Below are 19,454 nucleotides of genomic sequence, written 5' to 3' on the forward strand. Positions count from 1 at the left end.
AATACTTTACACTTCATATTTTCACTTTTTTTCCACTAACTTAACAAAATCATGAGTCATATATATCTTTAAAAAAATCAACAATGAAATCAGTTATTATAAAAATGCTTAAAGACCAAACTTCCCCCTCCCCCCCCCACCACAAACACACCCAAACACACACACACACCCAACACACCACTGCCCAGAAGATCTGCTCACACTCATTATAAATAAATCATGTTTAAAAGTACAAAACAATTCGATGAAAAATTTTGAATATAACAAGCTCACGGGAGAAGCATTACATATATTGAAAGTAAATAAAGATTTAACTTAACCTTGTCACAATTTTACTGTTTCCCATTTTTGCAAGTGCCGCCCTAATTTCCCCCTTTTAATAGCTATTTTCTTTTCTTGATCCATATATTCTAAATAAGTTTATGTATATCGTCAATGGTTGGTAAAACCCCCTCCTTTCTAAATATAAAATATATATTTTACCATAAAGATAATAGTATTACAACTTTTTATTCTATTTGCATTGCCTGACAAACCAACAAATATATCCCGCCAATTCAAGTCCTTTATTTCATCTAATTCAAATCGCTGTATCAAAGTTTCCCATATCAGTTTGACCTTTAAGCAAGACAAAAATATATGTGAATATGTTTCCGTTTCCAGTTTACAGTACGAACAGAGATTATCTTCAACAAATCCAAATCTAAACAAATTAACTTTAGTGTAAATTGCCCCATGCAGAAGCTTAAATTGAAATTCCCTCTGTCTTCCAATTAATAATGTTATTCTTGGTCTAAAAAACATTCACTAATTTCTTTCTCTGTATAATTATAATTATTTTGTCCATCTCTTATCCGTAAATCATATGACTTTTGCAATTCTTTAATAAAATATTCATATATTTTTCTTGATAATACCTCCTTAAAGCTAATTTCCCTCCCCAACAGAAGCAAGTTTATATTATAATTAATTAAGTCTATCTCACAAAATTGTATCGAACCTAAATCATTTCTCCAATCACTTGGAATTGCATGATATATTTCACCTATTATAAACAAAAGATCACTTCCCATACCAAGGTTCAAAAAATATGCGACTGGTTTAACATGTCCATTGTCAATGATATGTTCAACCTTAATTAACCCTCGTTCTAATAAATCTTTATCAAATATCATTTTATTTTCTATACAAATATTCTTATTATTGAAAATGATTGGATTTTTAGAACCATTGAAATGTCTTAAATTATCAATCTTTTGCCAAGCATCTAGCATTTCCAAATAATAAGATGGAATATTCAACTCACTTTTAATCTTTTTCATTTCATAATCACATAGAAAAATTAACCTTCCTCCAACTGAACTTAGGGAATAATCAAAAAATAACTTCCACCCCAGATTTCTTTCTCCATACAAAAGTCTTTTTACCCACATTATACGCTGCGTTCTAACAAATATTTCAAAATTTATCATTTTAACCCCACCACAAGTATAATTCTGATACATAATTTTTCTTTTAATACGATCTTTCCCTCCCCATATAAAATCAAATGATAATTTCTCGATTTCTATATACACCCATGAGGGGACAACAAGGATGGATGAAACATAATTTAACTTTGTCAATGCATATGTTTTCAATAAATGTATTTTTCCCATAATAGTCAAGTCCCGTTGTTTCCACCAACCTAAAAGCTTTTTTATTTTACTTAATATTTCTTTATAGTTCAGATCATCTTTTAATCTAAAGTCAACTGAAAATATTACTCCTAAAATTTTAACTTCCCTAACATATTTGCCAAATACATATACAGGGTCATTTGTTTTCCATTTTCCTTACCCATGTACATAAAATGTGTCTTGTCCATATTTACCTTTAAGCCACTGACTTTTTCAAATTCTTCAAAAATATAATGCAACCTTTTTATTGAATCCATGTCTTTCAAAAAATTGTCATATCATCGGCATACAAGACCTGTCTTATTTCATACTCCCCCAAACTTATCCCTTTAATAATTCTGTCCCTTCTTATTTTATGTGCCAGTAATTCTATTGCAATCAAAAACAAATAGGGCGAAAGTGGGTCACCTTGTCTGACCCCCCTTTCTACATTAAAGTAACCGGTGGAATACCCACCATTCATAACACAACTACTTATATCCTTATATAGTATTTTCACCCAAGAACAGAATGACTCCCCAAAACCAAAAAAATTGAGTGCTTTCAATAAGTATTGATGAGAAACAGAGTCAAACGCTTTTTCAAAATCTACCGCAATAAAAAATCCTTGTCTTTGCTCCAAGTAATGTCTAGAGTAAAATAATATATCTTCTATTAGTCGAACTGCTTCCCCAATATTTCTATCTTTTATGTATCCCACCTGATCATAATGAATTATTTCGTTTAAAACCTGTTTGATCCTTGCTGCCAAAACCTTGGATAATATTTTGTAGTATACATTTAATAACGTAATGGGTTACACACACACACACACACACACGCACACACACCCTTACCGTCACTTTCAAAACCCTCCACGACCCATACTTATAAGCTCTGCACTTTCCAACGTATGACCCCTATACGAAAAATCGGTATTAAATTCTAATACTTGACATGTTAGATGAGACTTAATATCCACTCTCAGTTCGAGTAGTTATCACGGACCCTTTGACCTTAGAAACAAGATGAAAGTGATAGGTTGGTATATTGTGAAGCGAGGCCATCTATACTACGCATTAATTTAATAACTGATATCATCATAGTAGAATTGAAATTAAACAATTTGGATTAAAATATTGGACCTCTTTATTGTCGAGGTCTCCCATTTTTGCCATCGTGCATCGTAATGTAGTTAACCCCCCCCCCCCCCCGCCCAAGATTAAGGTAAATACATGTAAATACATCTTATTGTTCCCAATAAGATGTTGTTTGTTTGAGCTGATAACTATCCTTGATTTTGATAAGCTAAGGGACCCTGTTGGCAACTGTTGGATTGAAATATCTTACAATTCCTTTCATGAAATGCTCCCTGTTATAAAAAAATAATAATGATATAAAATAGATAATACATTAATAGTAAAAAAAAAAATTATTTAGGAAGAAAAGTCAGATAGTATAGTTGTCCCATCGTAATGGATTATATTTTAAATGCATAATGTATGCCTATTAATGTTCAAATATAATAAAGCTGGCTGAAATGTTCGGCCACGTACATGATCGTATTTCTAAAAGGCTGCGAGCGAGTGAGGAGAGTGAACGAAGACTGACCTTTTTAATAGAATTAAAAAATCAAGATCACAATTCACCCTTTTCACCTTCCTATTTTCCCCTTTTCTAATTTCGTGAAACTTTCGTGACGCTCTCTCCCCCCCCCCTTTTTTTGGGGGGGCGGAGGTGGTCCATGGCTTCCAAGCTAGTTTTAGCTTAATTTTTTTTTAGATCCCCCCCCCATTTTAATCTCATGAGCGGAAATTCATTTCTTTATCATTAAAGATGCGTCATGGAGCGATGTCTTGGCAGCCATTCCCTTCTCCATGGAGCCGGAAAACCACCGGAGTCTTATCGAGTACAAGTTGGACCAGCTTTGGAACCACGCCCATGCCACACCCAGTCCCATCCTCCCGTGCCTGTCCGTCCGCACGGCCTTCGACCTCTACCTATCGATCAAAAGGTTCCCGAGGGGTTCGGAGATGGTGTTCTGCGCCATCAACATCCCCGACATGGCCAGGATCGTTCGGCATCATGGCCTCAAACTGGTTGCCGTCGATGTCGATTTAGAGACGATGACCCCAAAGGTAATACCATAGGCCAGTCTGTGCGTGTGTGGGGGTGGATGTGCGCGCGTGTATTTATGCGTGTGTGTTTGTAAGGGTGCGTGTGTATGTGTGTGTGTGAGGGGCTAGGTGCCGTGGCCGAGTGTCTAGGCGCCAGACTACACTATTGAAGTCCAGAGTTCGATTCCTGGATCTGATGGCAAAATCATCATGATAGTAATGTTTTTATGCAAAGACCCTCATATTTCGGCGATAGATTATTTTGCTTCTCACGTTTTTATTCACGTTTTTATATTTTTCCATCTCATCATAAAGTAAAAACCATCATAATGGTTGAAAATTATCAAAGAAAAAAAATCCCTACCTCACTTAAAATATTGAAGATATGTAACTATATGCAAAAGTAGTACCAGGATTTTTTTTTTTTTAATCGCATCCATTGAAGTGGTGCCTTGCAGATGATTAAACCTGGGGCCGTTTCATAAAGCTGTTCGGAAGTTAAGAGTCACTTTAAGAACGACTGTGATCTTTTCTTGTGACTCGGCTCGGGTGTTGAATCCGCGAGCCGGATTGAACACTGCGAAGAAGGGATCAGAGATCGCGTTTATACGTACATATAAAAAGGCGAGTTCAACTCGGCTCGCGGATCTCGAACGGAAGAATTATGACGTCGCAAATTAAACGCGGGAAATTCACCGCCGGAATCGAATCTTGTCCGTGCGAACTACAACAATGCCAAAAGTGAAAGCGCGCGCAGTGACCTGGTCAAGAGAGTTCGACACGGCTTTCTGTTTACACACGAAAAAAATTGCCGAGTCTGACTCGGCTCGCTGGTTGAAACCTACGATTTTGGCGGATCAAAAAAGCCGTGTTCGACACGGCTCGCGGATCACACTGATCGCGTTTACACAGCATAAAATTGCCGTGTTGAGCACGGCTCGCGTGTCGAACCCCCGAGCCGTGTCACTGTGTAAACACGGTATTATTCACCATAAATGTTTGTTGGTGATTATTTTTAGCATGTAAGAAAGGTTCACCGGTCGTTCTTAAAGTAGGTCTTAACTTACGAACAGCTTTATGAAAAACCTACCAGAATAACCATAACATTGGTTTACTTTCTTCGTTACTTCTTTTCTACCTGAATGTATGTATCTTTGTCTATGTTTTAAACATACTGATACACCGAATGCATTCCTATACACTGTAAAAAATGAAGTGCTAATTTAGCACTTACAGTGCTTGTATAGTGACTGCACTACGAGTGCTGATTTTGTATTTGATTTGTTTATTTAAGAGAGTTTTATGATCGGAAATATTATTTTGTATTGTGTCATGGATCATAAGAGAAATATTGCCATCCAATTTGTTTCCCACAGAATCTTCAAGGCCACAGCACACCTCACGAGTGGTCCACGATCCAATTTTAGAACAAATCGCACTCGCTCAACTTCTGAAAATGCGAATGAAAATTATCTCTTTATTTGAGGTTCGACTTAATTGTATCTTGGAAGAATACTAATATACCAATTATGGATTATTTCAAGCCTTCATTCTGGAGTAAAAGTGAAATTAGTTTATCAAATCGTAAGATTTCTATGACATTATTACGAATATATAGATTTTAAATTCACGTTTATGCTAATACGGATGATAGCATAGTCACAGATTTGAACATAAATATTCGTAAGAGGACTCGAAACATTACACAGTGAGATATATTCCCCGTCTCAATATTATCACCAAATTCTACATTTTATTCCAAAATCGGGTTGAAGACCAATCGTAAGCAGGGGCGGATCCAGAATTTTCCTAAGGGGTGGCATTTTTTTTGGAGGAAAATTTTGACAAGCCCCCCCCCAAAAAAAAAAGGTTTTCAACCACAAATTAAGGATATTTCGTACCCGACAAAAATTGACAAAAAAAAGGTCTTCAATTTCAAATACAAATTTTAATTTTGCTTCTCATAAGGGGGGCACGTGCCCCCCCCCCCCTGGATCCGCGCCTGATCGTTAGGTGTAAAGTGGCCTTTACACAAGTCATGTGAACCATTTCAGAACAATTGTTAGCACAATTGTTTGCAAACTTTCAGCTCTGACAATTTCAGAAACGGCTGTGATTGGCCAAGAAGCACTGGTCTCTGTTACTATGGTAAGCGTCAGAGAATGACCATCAGTTAATGCCAGTAACTTTCATGAAGTGTTGTCAAGTATACCCTGTCATGCCTTTGATGGGAGAGATTTTTCTTAACCACATGCAAAATTTTGATTACTTGTGGAAACTTCAGATGCATTTTATATATATATGTATGTATATTGCATTGTATAATTGTGTACGTGGTTTTGCTTTAAATCTATGGTAGCATACCAGTAAAAAAATATCCTCAAACTTCTAAGGGAAACATGCCTAAAAGCAATTACCACCAGCATTGGTAGCTAAAGTAGTCTACTGACTGATTTAAAAATATTGAAGTTACAGTAGTATGCATACACAAATACAACCAGTACAGACAGCATATTGAATTGAATTATACCATACATCAAGATAATCAATCAATAAACAAATGAGGTGTATAAAACAAAACAAAAGCATATGCTGAATAAATAAGGGTAATATTATGTTTATCATCATTCATGATACTGACAACTGGCTGAAATTCAAATTTTTTTTCCTTCAAAATTTATTAGCTCTGCAAGTAACAAAAGGACAAAATAAAACCATGCGTATTAAACATGTTAGAGTAATGATATGAATCATAATAGCCTGAACTCAAAGAGGAAGAAAAGTTTTGTGAAATGAATTGAGGGACTGTAACGCATAAACGTTTTCGCCAGCGTATGCCGCCGTTTTCTTAATCCAATTTCTTAATGTCAAGAATTGCGTTTTGTTAACAACACAATTATTCTTTATTGGAATTCTTAAAATTTTGTGTTGTAAAAAAAAATACAATTCTTGAGGAAGAGCCTGCGGTTCGAACTTTCGCCTTGTAATCAGTGAGATCGTCTGTTTGAATCCCACCACGACCTAGCGTCCTTCGTGGAGGAGCCGTGGATTAGTGGTTCTGACTCTCGCCTTGTAAACAGAGGGTGGTGTGTTCGAATCCCACCGCATTCTGGCGTCCGTTGTCAAGGCGTTAATCCACAATTTGCCACTCTCGACCCAGGTGCTAAATGGGTACCCGTTAGGATGTGAAAGTCATTGTAGCTTGTCCAGTACTGTGTGCGCCTCACCAGAGACTGACTAGAATACTCCCCTGGGAGAGGAGGATGTGCACACATCATGTTATGATGGTAATTCAACAAATACCCCCAAATTGGTCAAAGTTCATTGACCCTATATGACTGTTGACCTTGGTCATGTGAATTGAATCTCAGGCAGGATGTTCAGTAATACTTGATTACCCTTATGGCCAAGTTTCATGAACTAGGTTTATATACTTTCAAAGTTATGATGAAATTTCAAAAACTTAACCTTGGGTTATGATTTTGATGTTGATTCTCCAACATGGTCTAAGTTCATTGACCCTAAATGACCTTTGACCTTGGTCATGTGACCTGAAACTCAGGCAGGATGTTCAGTAACACTTGATTAACCTCATGTCCAAGTTTCATGAAGTAGGTCTATATACTTTCAAAGTTATGCTGTATTTCAAAAACTTAACCTTCGGGTTAGTATTGGATGTTGGAAAAGCAGCGCCTATATTCTCACTCTGCTATGCATGTGAGACAAAAATATATGTAGACTGACCATACGCATAGAGGTCGACTTGCACTTGCTAAAATGTCCAGACCTGACTGCCCCTTATTGTTTTCATTTAATCGCCATTTGCATCCAGGGTATAGTTTAACAAAGACATGAACAATTTCTACAACAAATTTTACCTTCAGTCAATCAGATCCAATAATTTTAGTAGCTTTAAACTGTTCTAGCAATTGTTTTTATTAGAACAGGTGTCATGAACTGGGCACTACCTGGCTGAATTTCAAATGATTTCATAAAGAGTAAGATTTTTGTAAAGTATTTAGAACATCTTATATTAATCCTCATATCAAAACAATATGAAATACAATTAGTGTGATTAGATTATAAAATGAGGAAAATTTAATTGGCTATTGATTTATAAATCAACATAACTGCTGGCAGATTGAATTACAAATGATTTTTGTCTCACCTGCGAAGCAAAGTGAGACTATAGGCGCCGCTTTTCCGACGGCGACGGCGGCGGCGACGGCGGCGGCGGCGGCGGCGTCAACATCAAATCTTAACCTGAGGTTAAGTTTTTGAAATGATGTCATAACTTAGAAAGTATATGGACCTAGTTAATAAAACTTGGCCATAAGGTTAATCAAGTATTACTGAACATCCTATTAGAGTTTCATGTCACATGACCAAGGTCAAAGGTCATGTAAGGTCAATGAACTTTGGCCATGTTGGGGTTTTTTGTTGAATAACCATCATATCTCTGTAAGTTTATTGGTCTAGTTCATAAAAAAAGGGAAATAAGAGTAACCATGTATCACTGAACATCTTGTGCGAGTTAGAGTAGTATTCAAAGTGAGCACTGCTGCTATATTGAACCGCGTGATGCAGGTGAGACGGCCAGAGGCATTCCACTTGTTGTGTTACCTTTTACAAATCATACTGTGCATATGATACAAAAATGAAATGAAGAATAAAAGATATATAGGCCTATGAAGGCCTAGGAAAATATGAAAGAGAATATGCAAATATGTAGATGGATGTGTAGTTTAAGATCTTGAAAGTTCACTCTTCACAAAGACAATCAAGTAAAGCAAGAAATATATGTGATCCACTTTATAATACCAGTCATTCTTAAAAATTTTCTATTGGATATCAATTTAACCCCCCCCCCCCGCCAAACTAGATAAAAAAAAACACAAACAAACAAAGGGGTATTAAAGTAGCAAACGGTTCTGTGAAATGATATGTTAATAAGAGCGGGTCTTTACATCAACTTAGTCATTGTCACTGATACAAGATTTTTCAGGTGGTAAAATCTCACCTTTTTTGAACAAAAGGGAAAGGTTCATTCTTGATGATTTTCTGCCCTTCTAGTCAATTGTCACTGCGATTCAGAATTATGATCAATTATTTTGAAAACATTCCTTTCTCTCTGCGCAGGTAGAACATGTGAAATCCCTCATCACACCAAAGACAGTAGCCATATTTGTTGCCCACCTCTACGGTCGTTGGATCAACCTTGAAGACATCATGGCTGTTGCCAAGGAACATCATCTCGACGTCCTGGAGGATTGTGCAGAATCGTTCTGTGGCCTCCAGGACCACGGTAACCCAGCTGCGGACATCACTTTCTTCAGTTTTGGTCTCATCAAGACCAATACAGCCTTTGGAGGTGGGTAATACCAATTGGATCCTACAGGTTAGGGCTGCACAATAATCATGGTAAAATAATCCCATGAAGTGCAATAGAACATTCTGTTTAATTGTGGGTAGAGCCATTATTTTCACACAGTGGCTCACCTCTTCTCTTTGTCTAGTCAGAACATTCTGGCACCACTGAATAATCCAATGTTCACAAACATATTTCTTTCTTCATATAAGGGTAATATACAGGCTAGTGTAGCCTAGTTCTCTGAGGTGTTGTGGGTTTTGGGATTGAAATCTTTCACCGACCAGGGGACTAGGTCTATTAAAGATTTCAGCGCTCTCTGTTTATAGGACTACGCCCCAGGGAAGACCACTTTTTACTGACTGGGAATTGTCCTGAAGGCATTTACCCCCGGGGAGTTCTCCTTTGAATATAGCTTTTTGTGGGGTTTTGTATTCATATCTTGGGAAGTTGGTTTCCTATCCTGATCAATTGTAAGAGAACAACTCCCTGGGATGTGATTGAAACCTAAACATTGAGGTCATCTCTTCTGGAGAGAGCTGCTGGAAGGACAGGGGAGGGTTCCTTGAAAAGTTCTGTTACTAAATAATTAGCTCTCAGCCAATCAAATGCAAGGAATCGAAGTAGCTCATAACAGGAAAAATTGCTTACTACTCCTGCATGATAAATACTTACCCAATGACAGATCCTTAAAAGAAATCTTACCTGCGACCTGGGTTCCGTTTCATAAAAACTTGTTGCAGTAACAAGTGCAAAATTTTTATGACAAATTTTGAATCAACCAATCAAATTACAAGATTTTGGTAGCTTTAAACTGTTATTGCAATTTTGTTATTATAACAAGCTTTATGAAACGGGACCCAGGTGTGTGTTTCATAAAGCTTTTTGTAAGTTACAAACAAACAATTGATGATCCTTTCTTGTTAATTGAATCTATACCCGTATTAAAATTTTGGGTGTATCCTTTACCATATGATAGGATCACCAGTCATTCAAAAAATTACTTTTTTCTAATGAACAGCTTTATGAAACACCCAAAAGGAAAGTTTTCTTCCTGGAGGAGTTGTTAATGGCCCCTCCCAGATCATCAGAATAGGCACCTTGCTCTTACTTTCATCCTCCAGGTGCCATTGCCGTGGTGCGGGACCCTTCCATCCTGTCCCAGATGCGGACCCTCTACCGTTCCTACCCGATTAGAGGCCGGGCTACCTACCTCAAGAAGCTCCTCAAGTACTCCGATGCTGATGACCGTTCTCAACTCACCGTTCCTCGTCAAGCATGGCATGCAGCTCGCCAGCGCCTTGGGTATCAACCATCGGGACATCATCGTGAACCATGTCCGAGGGTTCCCCAAGGATTTCTTTGACAACATCAGGATGAGACCTAGTATCACCCTGCTCTGTATGCTCTATAGGAGGTAATTGTACTAACTGGATGAAAAATGTATGATATACTGAACCTACCATGTTGGCTTAGTCGGCAGGGTGTCAGCGTCATGAACAGTGGGTTCGATCCCTGGCCGAGTTATACCAGAGACATTAAAAATGAGAATCTCTGCCTTATAGCCAGGAACTAGGCATTACAGAATGGAGTAGGTTAGGGCCTTATAATAATGTTTTGTCAATCAGGACCCACTGGTAGAGCAATTCATAAGTGCTCAAGTGGCTACCCTGGAAAAATAAAACACTATTATTAGTGTTATTATAATTATTAATCCTGTAAAGACTGCCAAAGGGATATGGGAAATGTTGTCTTACTGGTCATGTTCCTATTATATTATGTTTACTGCCATCAACCACCATCTGAACTGGTGATGTGTGATTGTCATTTTTTTCGCAATTTGATTTTAATGAATTAAATTAAGTCCTTCACCATTCCTGTGCCTAGCTTCATGTTAAGACAATGCTTAGATTGTAGAACACATTTGACTGATCGTGTACAAACAGTTGTAATCATAATGCATAGAATCGATTGCTAAGATTTATTTTACAGGCCTCTGGACATTGCATTGTTTTGTTTTACAGATTGAAGAACTTTGACCCTAACTCCTTCAGCCTTGGAAATGTCAAATGTGACATTGTAAGTAGGAGATTGCCACCTGGGATGCAAGGTGTGGGACTGAAGGCTGAAAAAATAAACCATTGGCTTTTCCTATTGTAGTTGTAAGTATTATACTACTATGATAGTATGTCTTTTATTGAGGATTTTGAACATGAGCTACAGGTTGTGAGTAGAGAGAACAAGGAGATCTATTTGATGGGTGATTTTAACATAAATTTATTGAATTATGATAATGATCAATGTGTTAAAAGTTTTGTTGATTTCATGTACTCCTTTGGAATGTTCTCTCTTATCACAAAACCTACTCGTGTAACAGAAAACAGTGCAACCCTGATAGATACTATTTTCACAAATTGCATTCAAAATGAGTTTTGCTCTGGTGTAATTCACTCAGATATTTCAGATCATATGCCCATATTTTGTATAAGAAAGGATTCCTTAGTAACTCCTGTTAAGAAAAGTGAGAAAGATATGAAACGGCTTATTAATGATGTAAGAATCACAAGGTTCAAACAACACTTAGCTGAAATTAATTGGCAGGCTCTTCCCTCAGTGGAAGGCGTTAATGATTTTTACGAAGTTTTTCTACAAAAGTTTCTCAGCCTATACAACTTTTGTTTCCCACTAGTTAAGGCAGCAACAAGGAACAAATGTAAAAAGCCCTGGGTAACTCATAGTTTACTGAAGTCGATAAATCGTAAACATACGCTTTATAGTACTTACATCAAGAGACCTACAGCTGAAAGTAAAAAGAAGTATATTGATTATAAGAATGTATTGATTAATGTTCTTCGCTCAGCCAAGAAAGATTATTACAATGATTTGTTCAATGATGTTAAAGGTGATATCAGAAAGACTTGGACTCACATTAATGAATTGCTTGGACGCTCAAATAGGCATTCTATTCCACAAGAGATGAATTTTAATGGTATACTTTTATCATCGGCCAAGGATAAGGCTGAAAGCTTTAACAAATATTTCATTGGATTGCCCCAGAAAATATCTACAGAAATTCCTCAAGTACCACAATCTCATCGTGATTATATGAAACAATGTAAAGATAATGCTTCTCTGTTTTTAAACCCTGCTACAAAAGCTGAGATAATTAATATTGTATCATCTTTAAAACCTTCTAAATCGAGTGGTTCTGATGATATTTCACCTCGGATTATAAAGGAGAGTATTCACATTTTTGTTGAACCTTTATGTAAAATCATCAATATGTCATTATCTCAGGGGGTCGTTCCAGATAAATTAAAGGTAGCTAAAGTTGTGCCGGTGTATAAAAAATCTGATCGTAAGAATGTCGTAAATTATAGGCCGATAGCATTGTTACCAATATTTTCAAAGATTCTAGAGAAAATAATTTATAAACGTTTAAATGACTTTTTATCTAAAAAGAACATCTTGATTCCTCAGCAGTGCGGTTTTCGTAGAAACTTCTCCACACAAATGGGTGTTTTTAACTTATTGAGTAATATCATAAAGGCTATTGATGAAAACAAATATTGTCTGGGGATATTTTTAGATCTGTCAAAGGCATTTGATACCATTGACCATGATATCCTTCTCAAGAAACTTGAACACTATGGAATTCGTGGTGTAGCATTGTCATGGTTCCGAAGCTATCTGTGTGATAGAACACAATTTGTTATGATAGATAGATCTAGATCCAAACATGCTACGATTAACTATGGTGTACCTCAGGGTTCTGTTCTTGGTCCCCTGTTGTTTCTGATATATATAAACGATATAATACATTCATCAACATTGTTCTCATACTCCCTGTTTGCCGATGATACCAGTCTGATGCTTTCTGATAAGTCAATAGAAAATTTGTTACTGGTTGCAAATCAAGAAATCAAGAAGCTGTATTCATGGTTTTGTTGTAATAAGCTATTGTTGAATATTCAAAAAACCAAATGCATAATTTTCCGCTCTAAGGGTAAAAAGCTACCAGGGCGTATAACTTGTCTTCATATAGGTGGTCATGATGTTGAACCAAGTGCAAATATTTTGTTTCTTGGGTATACATCGATGAGCACCTATCCTGGAAAAATCATCTAGATGCTGTCTGCACAAAGGTGTCTCGCAGTGTAGGCGTTATTTATAGGTTAAAATCAATTTTACCTGAAATGATACTCATAACAATATACAATAGTATTGTTCTACCTTATTTGACATATTGTAATGTCGCCTGGGGAAACACTTTCAAGTCTTATCTTGATAAATTGAGAATATTGCAGAAAAGGGCAATACGACTGATAACAAATTCTAATTATAGACATCCAAGTACTCCATTATTTCTTCGTCTGAAAATGCTACCACTTAGTAAACTTGTGTTGTTTAATTGTGCATTGTTCATGTTCAAACTACAATCAATGCCCACAGAATGTACCTTAAAAAAATTATTTCTTCAGAATTCAAAAATACATAATTATAATACACGTCAAAAGGATCTGATTCGTCAGCCATTTGCAAGAACAAATGTCACTCTGACCTCCTTTCATATATCATGTATTAAAGAGTGGAACAATTTACCTGTTGATATAAAAAATAGTAAAACTCTTTTCATGTTCAAAAGATTATCCAAAACTTATTTTCTTGACAGATTGTGATTATTTTCCTTCAATATGTGTTTAAGTTAATGTATTTGCATTTAAGTTGATGACCTACTCAGAATCTATGTTTAACATGTATATTTGTGGGTCGATGTGGTTGTGTGTGTGTGTGGGTTTGTGTATATATGTGTGTTTGTTATATTTTTTTCCATTCTATTTTTAGCATCTTAACCTTATTATACATTTTTTTTTCTCTCTCTCTGTATCTTGTAGATTAGTATATCCTATGTTTTATGTTAATAATCATAAGTATTCCAGGGCCCTACTCACAAGCTTTGCTTTTAAAGGGGTCCTAAAACCAATTCCTATATGCTATAGTCTGATTGATGTATATTCATGTAGTCATTTACGTTGTATGTACATCTATTTTGATTATGATGTGATGTTTTTGGTTTTGAATAAATAAACTTGAACTAAACTTGAACTATATTTCCCCCCTAGCTCCCCCACCCCCCCCCCAAAAAAAAAATCACTACCATCCATAATGTTGAATTATGTGCTTTCATGGTTGTTATATACAGTTCTCTGCAATGGAGAGTTTCCTGAAAGGACATATGTCAGAAGTTTTTAACAAACAGTTAATAAAAAGCAAGAAAAGACCTCTTTTCTCCATGGTGTTCAATTTGTGCTTAAAATTCTGTTTGGCTAAACATGTTTTAACTATTTACAAGATCTGTACTCACAAGATCTGTACTCACAAGATCTCCCAGAGAGCTAGATTAAAGTGTAAAACATCCAGGAAATTACTAATTATCACTTAGTGATCTGCAATAACATTCATCCATCACCAACATATGAAATTCCTTCCCCATTGAGGACAAGAGGGGGGACTAATTGTTCATGATCTACAGGAGAGCTTGGTGACCCTCGACCTCCCCCCCCCCCCCTGATCCCCACCCCATACTTTTCTTGCAATTAGAAATGGCTGTATATGCCATGTTAGGCAATGGCGGATCCATGCGGGGAGGGGGTACATGCAAGGGACATGTGCTCCCTCTATCGATCTATTTAGAGAATCATCCCATTGAGGCTGCCATCAGCATCAAACAACCTACTCATGAAGGCACTCTCCTATATTCAAATTGTATGTTCATTGTTAAATCGGTTGAAAATTGAATAAACATAATATACGTACACACATGTATTTGACTTAAAATTGTATACAGTTATACAGTATGTACATTTTTATGAAAATGTTTTTAATATGTACTTATTCTGTAATAATGAATCATTTTGCATCATGTTCTTTTATTACAAATATGAATTCACTCAAACAAATATATGCATTACTATAGCTGAATCTAATAAAATCGTCATCTGCACCTCCTCATTTTAAAAACTCCCGTTTTGTGCCCCTTTATTTCAAAATCCTGGATCTCCCTCTACAGTAGGTCAACCTATTGACACATCTGAGATTGTACCATCAATATTTGCACACATTATTTGTCATCACAAAGTACCGATGACATTGCATGCATAATTCGTCAAGAGTCAAGAGACTACAGCTTTAGCTGCTCCCCAAAAAATTAATGTTGCGTTCGTTGGAAGTTTTATCTAGTTCGAACAACTGTTTATTCCCAAATTTTATTTGTATGAAACCCAATAGCAATTATCTCGCATTTTTATGCTACTGATTATATGAGGGCTATTGGAGGCGAATTATTCTTTTCTTGTGTTTGTTTTTATTTCTCATTGACATAATTTGCAAAAACATATGACCTTAGAACAGCAATTCAGAAACTTCGGAAGTCATATAATTACACTTCAAGAAGAAAAGGTGTGTTCATGCTGACAAACATCTCATCCTAAACAGAAATGAACACTTCAAACAGCATTGAAACATTATTGAAACACACACAAAAAAATTATATTTAGACAACGAATCATGAAACTAGTGTTGAAGTTCTGAAGAAGTGGAACTGGAAGGTATTCTGTTAAATTCCGATAAAATAATTTCAATGATATTTCGACAAATACAAATTATAATACATTAAAAAAGTGATGAAAATTTTGTCATTTCCTAATTTTGGTATACTCTTATTGCACTGACCAAACTTATGTGTAATGGCTTGAACAGTCTGATTCTCTGATCTTGGTTCTCACTGATAAGAGTAGCTGTATAATGGTAGACCTGTAATCCATTTTAATCGCTCTCTCCTTCTCTTTCTCTGGCTGTTTCTATTATAGGATAATCCTGAAAGAGTGATGAAGGAGCTAAATGCCCGTGGCATCGATGCGTACAAAGGAGCAACCCAACTAAGCTTGATAGAATCCGATGTAGCAATCCCAAGGAACCTTGCCAACCCTTCAGAGAAGGTCCAGGGGACTCCTGACCAATCTCTAGGATCTACAGATGACACTACATCCTGTGATGAGGATGGGGGCGTTGGAGAATCTAGAGACACGGCTGGATATGGTTCTAAACTTAGTAAGGAATTGTTCCAAGATGAAAGACCAAAGTATGTAAGTATTCACTCCAAAGAGGCTGCAGGACAGTCCAATAGCCATCTGAGAGATCTTCCCGCTCAAAGCCAAAGCAGCGATACTGAAGCAACAGAGACTGCACAGCATATGTCACTGCGTCTTCCAGATTCTGAAAAGCAGTCTCAGATTTGTGAAGCTCAAGAATGCATCACTGGCATCACTGGGGTCAGTACAGGACTTCAGTGTGCACAAGTGCCTAATTCTGGAACTCTTGGCGCTGCCAGCACAGCTGGATCAGAAGGCCTCTCTTCATTAATGCACAACCAGTTGAAGAATCATCAAGTCAGCTCTGATTCAAGTGTGCAAAGTCAGCTAAAGTGTTCTCTAATTGACTTGCATCCTCACTACTCTGATGTCTCTGACCATTGTGAACACCCTTCAAGCAACTTTGAGACATCTCTGAAGAATAGGAAATCCAGTGACAACAGATCTTCCACTCGAGGTTCAAACTACCTTTCAGGAGCTCATAGTTCTGATGACAGCAATAAATCCTGCAGTGATCCCACGTCTGTTCCTACTCAGAAGAAATCGAGACTGCTACCATCTGTTGCAAACCAACTGTCTGGAGGTGGTATCCACAGGGGTGCAGGACAAGCGGGGGAATTCCCAAATAAGACTTCAAGGGATTCCCCTAGAGGGACTTTATCATGGAACTCCCCCAGCAGGACTTCGGGAGATTCCCCAAAGAGGATTCTAGGGAACTCCCTGGCAAAACTGTCAGGGAAATACCCTGATGAGGCAAGGTACCTGATGGACCATGTGGTGTACCTGCCAGTCCACAAGAAGGTGTCCTTCCATTATCTGGAGCAGATATGTGTTGTCTTGGAAGAAGTGGCAAGTATGCTTGCAAAGGAAAAACAGGTCATGGCCCAAAGCAAGCTTTGATTATATTTGAATAAACATATTTTTTATGTCTATAATTTGTTTTCCAGGGGTGGAGTTGAAGCTTGGTTCAAGGTGACAATTTGCCCACCTTGGCCTTGTCTGAGGACATGCAAACAAAGTCTGCAGGAGAAACTTCTATCTGGCAGCCTTGGGTCTCGAAACTCCCAGACGTGAATCTCCCGGACTCAAAACTCCAAGCCTCTATTCCATCAATGATTTCATATTGTAACTGAATACAACATATTTATATCTTCTTTGAAGTGCCTTCTTTGGGTGGCAACAAGTAGTAGGAAACAGTGTAAAGGCCTGGAACCCTTTTTGTCAAGTTTTCCTTGACTTTCTGAGAAGAGGAGAGGGTTGCCATTTGATGTTTTTTGTTTATATTCTTATGATTTATGAAAATAAGAAATAATGACAACCTTTCTTTGATGGTGCAAAGTGTGGTCAATCAAAACTAAAAGTTATAATCATTAAGGATTGTCTGCATTACAGGGAACCAACCACCCTCAAGCTCCACCCCCTCCCACCCATAATCGTTCAAGTGTATACAAAGAGGAGGAAATAAAGGGAGAATTTATATATATATAATATATATATATATATATATATATTTTATATATGCCTACACTATAGGAAAGGGCGAAGTCTATGAATGGATTTATTCCGTCATAATACACATGTAGACGTAAAGACAAAGGTAGAGTGTGTTAAGGCGCATTACGAACATTGAAAGAAAACCAAAAAAAATTGCTTAAACAAAGATGTAGAGAAATATATATATATATATATATATACTTATTGCATAAGTATATGCAATAAGTATATATGAATACAACTCTTGAATCCAGCTCTTGTATATACTTATATATATACAAGAGCTGGATTGTAGAAATATACAAATACCCCTATATTCATTGCAGAACTAATACACAGAAATGAACTCCCTTCCTATTATATTTGCTTCAGAATCTGTGTGGTATTGCTAGCAAATAGACACAGTTTGGCAAGAAAGGTAAAATATATATAACTCTATTTTTATAATGACATAATGCCATTGCCGATTCTGTCAAAAACATGAAATTATGTAATTTTGCCAGCAAATATATTGCAGCATGCTTCTGAAATAGACTTGACTTTTGCAATAAATGTGAGTCCACGTTTCTTCCAAACAACAATGCAACTCAAAACTCATAATTTAATAGTTAATTGAATGATTAGAGATGCCACTTTTATTAGAATTTAAAAAAAATCATTTCATCAAGAAATAAATATGGAAAGTTTGCGTCAAATGCGGTAACTGAAAATATTATCAAGCTTATACATTGTTTCATCATACTTTCATGCTTTATAATGTCTAGTTTGTATTTGTAGATGCGGAGGCATTTGGTCGTCATTTGATTTTAAGACCTTGCTTAAGGTCTCAAAATTAATCCTATAGCTGGAATACCAAGAACTTGCTTGCTATTTTAAATATTTGATATATTCAAGTTTTATAGTTTTGTTGCCAATATCTGATGAAAATTGATATTGTTGCATGGTGACAGGGTATTAAGATTTATGTCAATTTCAACCATTTCTCATCTAATTGGTTGGCCTATTTATTGCAATGATGTGTTGGGTCCAAAGGCTTCTCTATATTATATACAGCACTTTGAAAATTTTAATTCAGGGTATTCATGGTACTGTTATTCATTTCCTAAATATCTTAAAGAGGATTTTAACCCAGGGGGGGGCTTACATTGACGAGTGGATACCATGCGCGACCAAAAAAAACACGTAAAAAGGATGCTTTTTTAAATGGGGCACGTTTCCTTACGTAATAAGGGTGTCAAAACACTAAAATAATGAAAAAAGGGTATCTATTTTCGGTAAGAAAGCTATGTGTTTAGGGTCAAATTTGCGAGGGTATAAAAAATTAAGCCTAAAATGTTTTACAAAGGATGTACTTTTTGCCTTAACAGTCAACACTACGTGTTTAGAGTAAGATTTGCGCGAGGTGTAGGAGGTGGGGCCGTACACTAAACCCAATGATGTAGGTAAACCGACGACCGACGTCCGTGACATAATTAAAATATCGCTGTATTTGTTTAGGGTTCAATTCAGGGACTACTTGCCAAGGATATCGTTTTGTTTCCAATACTTGTTAAGGGTAGGGTTTCACACGCCAATACTTGTTAAGGGGTGCTTTTTCAGAATATGGAAAATACACGTTTAGGGTACTTTTTCGAGACCCAATGGTCACGCATGGTATCCACTCGTC

General features: G+C 36.7%; 1 pseudogene; it reads left to right on the forward strand.

Moving 5' to 3' along the window:
• Positions 1–17,788, forward strand: part of LOC121413153 — a 33,399-nt pseudogene extending 15,611 nt beyond the window's left edge.
• Positions 17,789–19,454: the final 1,666 nt, after the last annotated feature.

Source organism: Lytechinus variegatus, chromosome 4 (genome assembly GCF_018143015.1).
Source record: "Lytechinus variegatus isolate NC3 chromosome 4, Lvar_3.0, whole genome shotgun sequence".
In the NCBI taxonomy this organism is placed as follows: Eukaryota; Metazoa; Echinodermata; class Echinoidea; order Temnopleuroida; family Toxopneustidae; genus Lytechinus; species Lytechinus variegatus.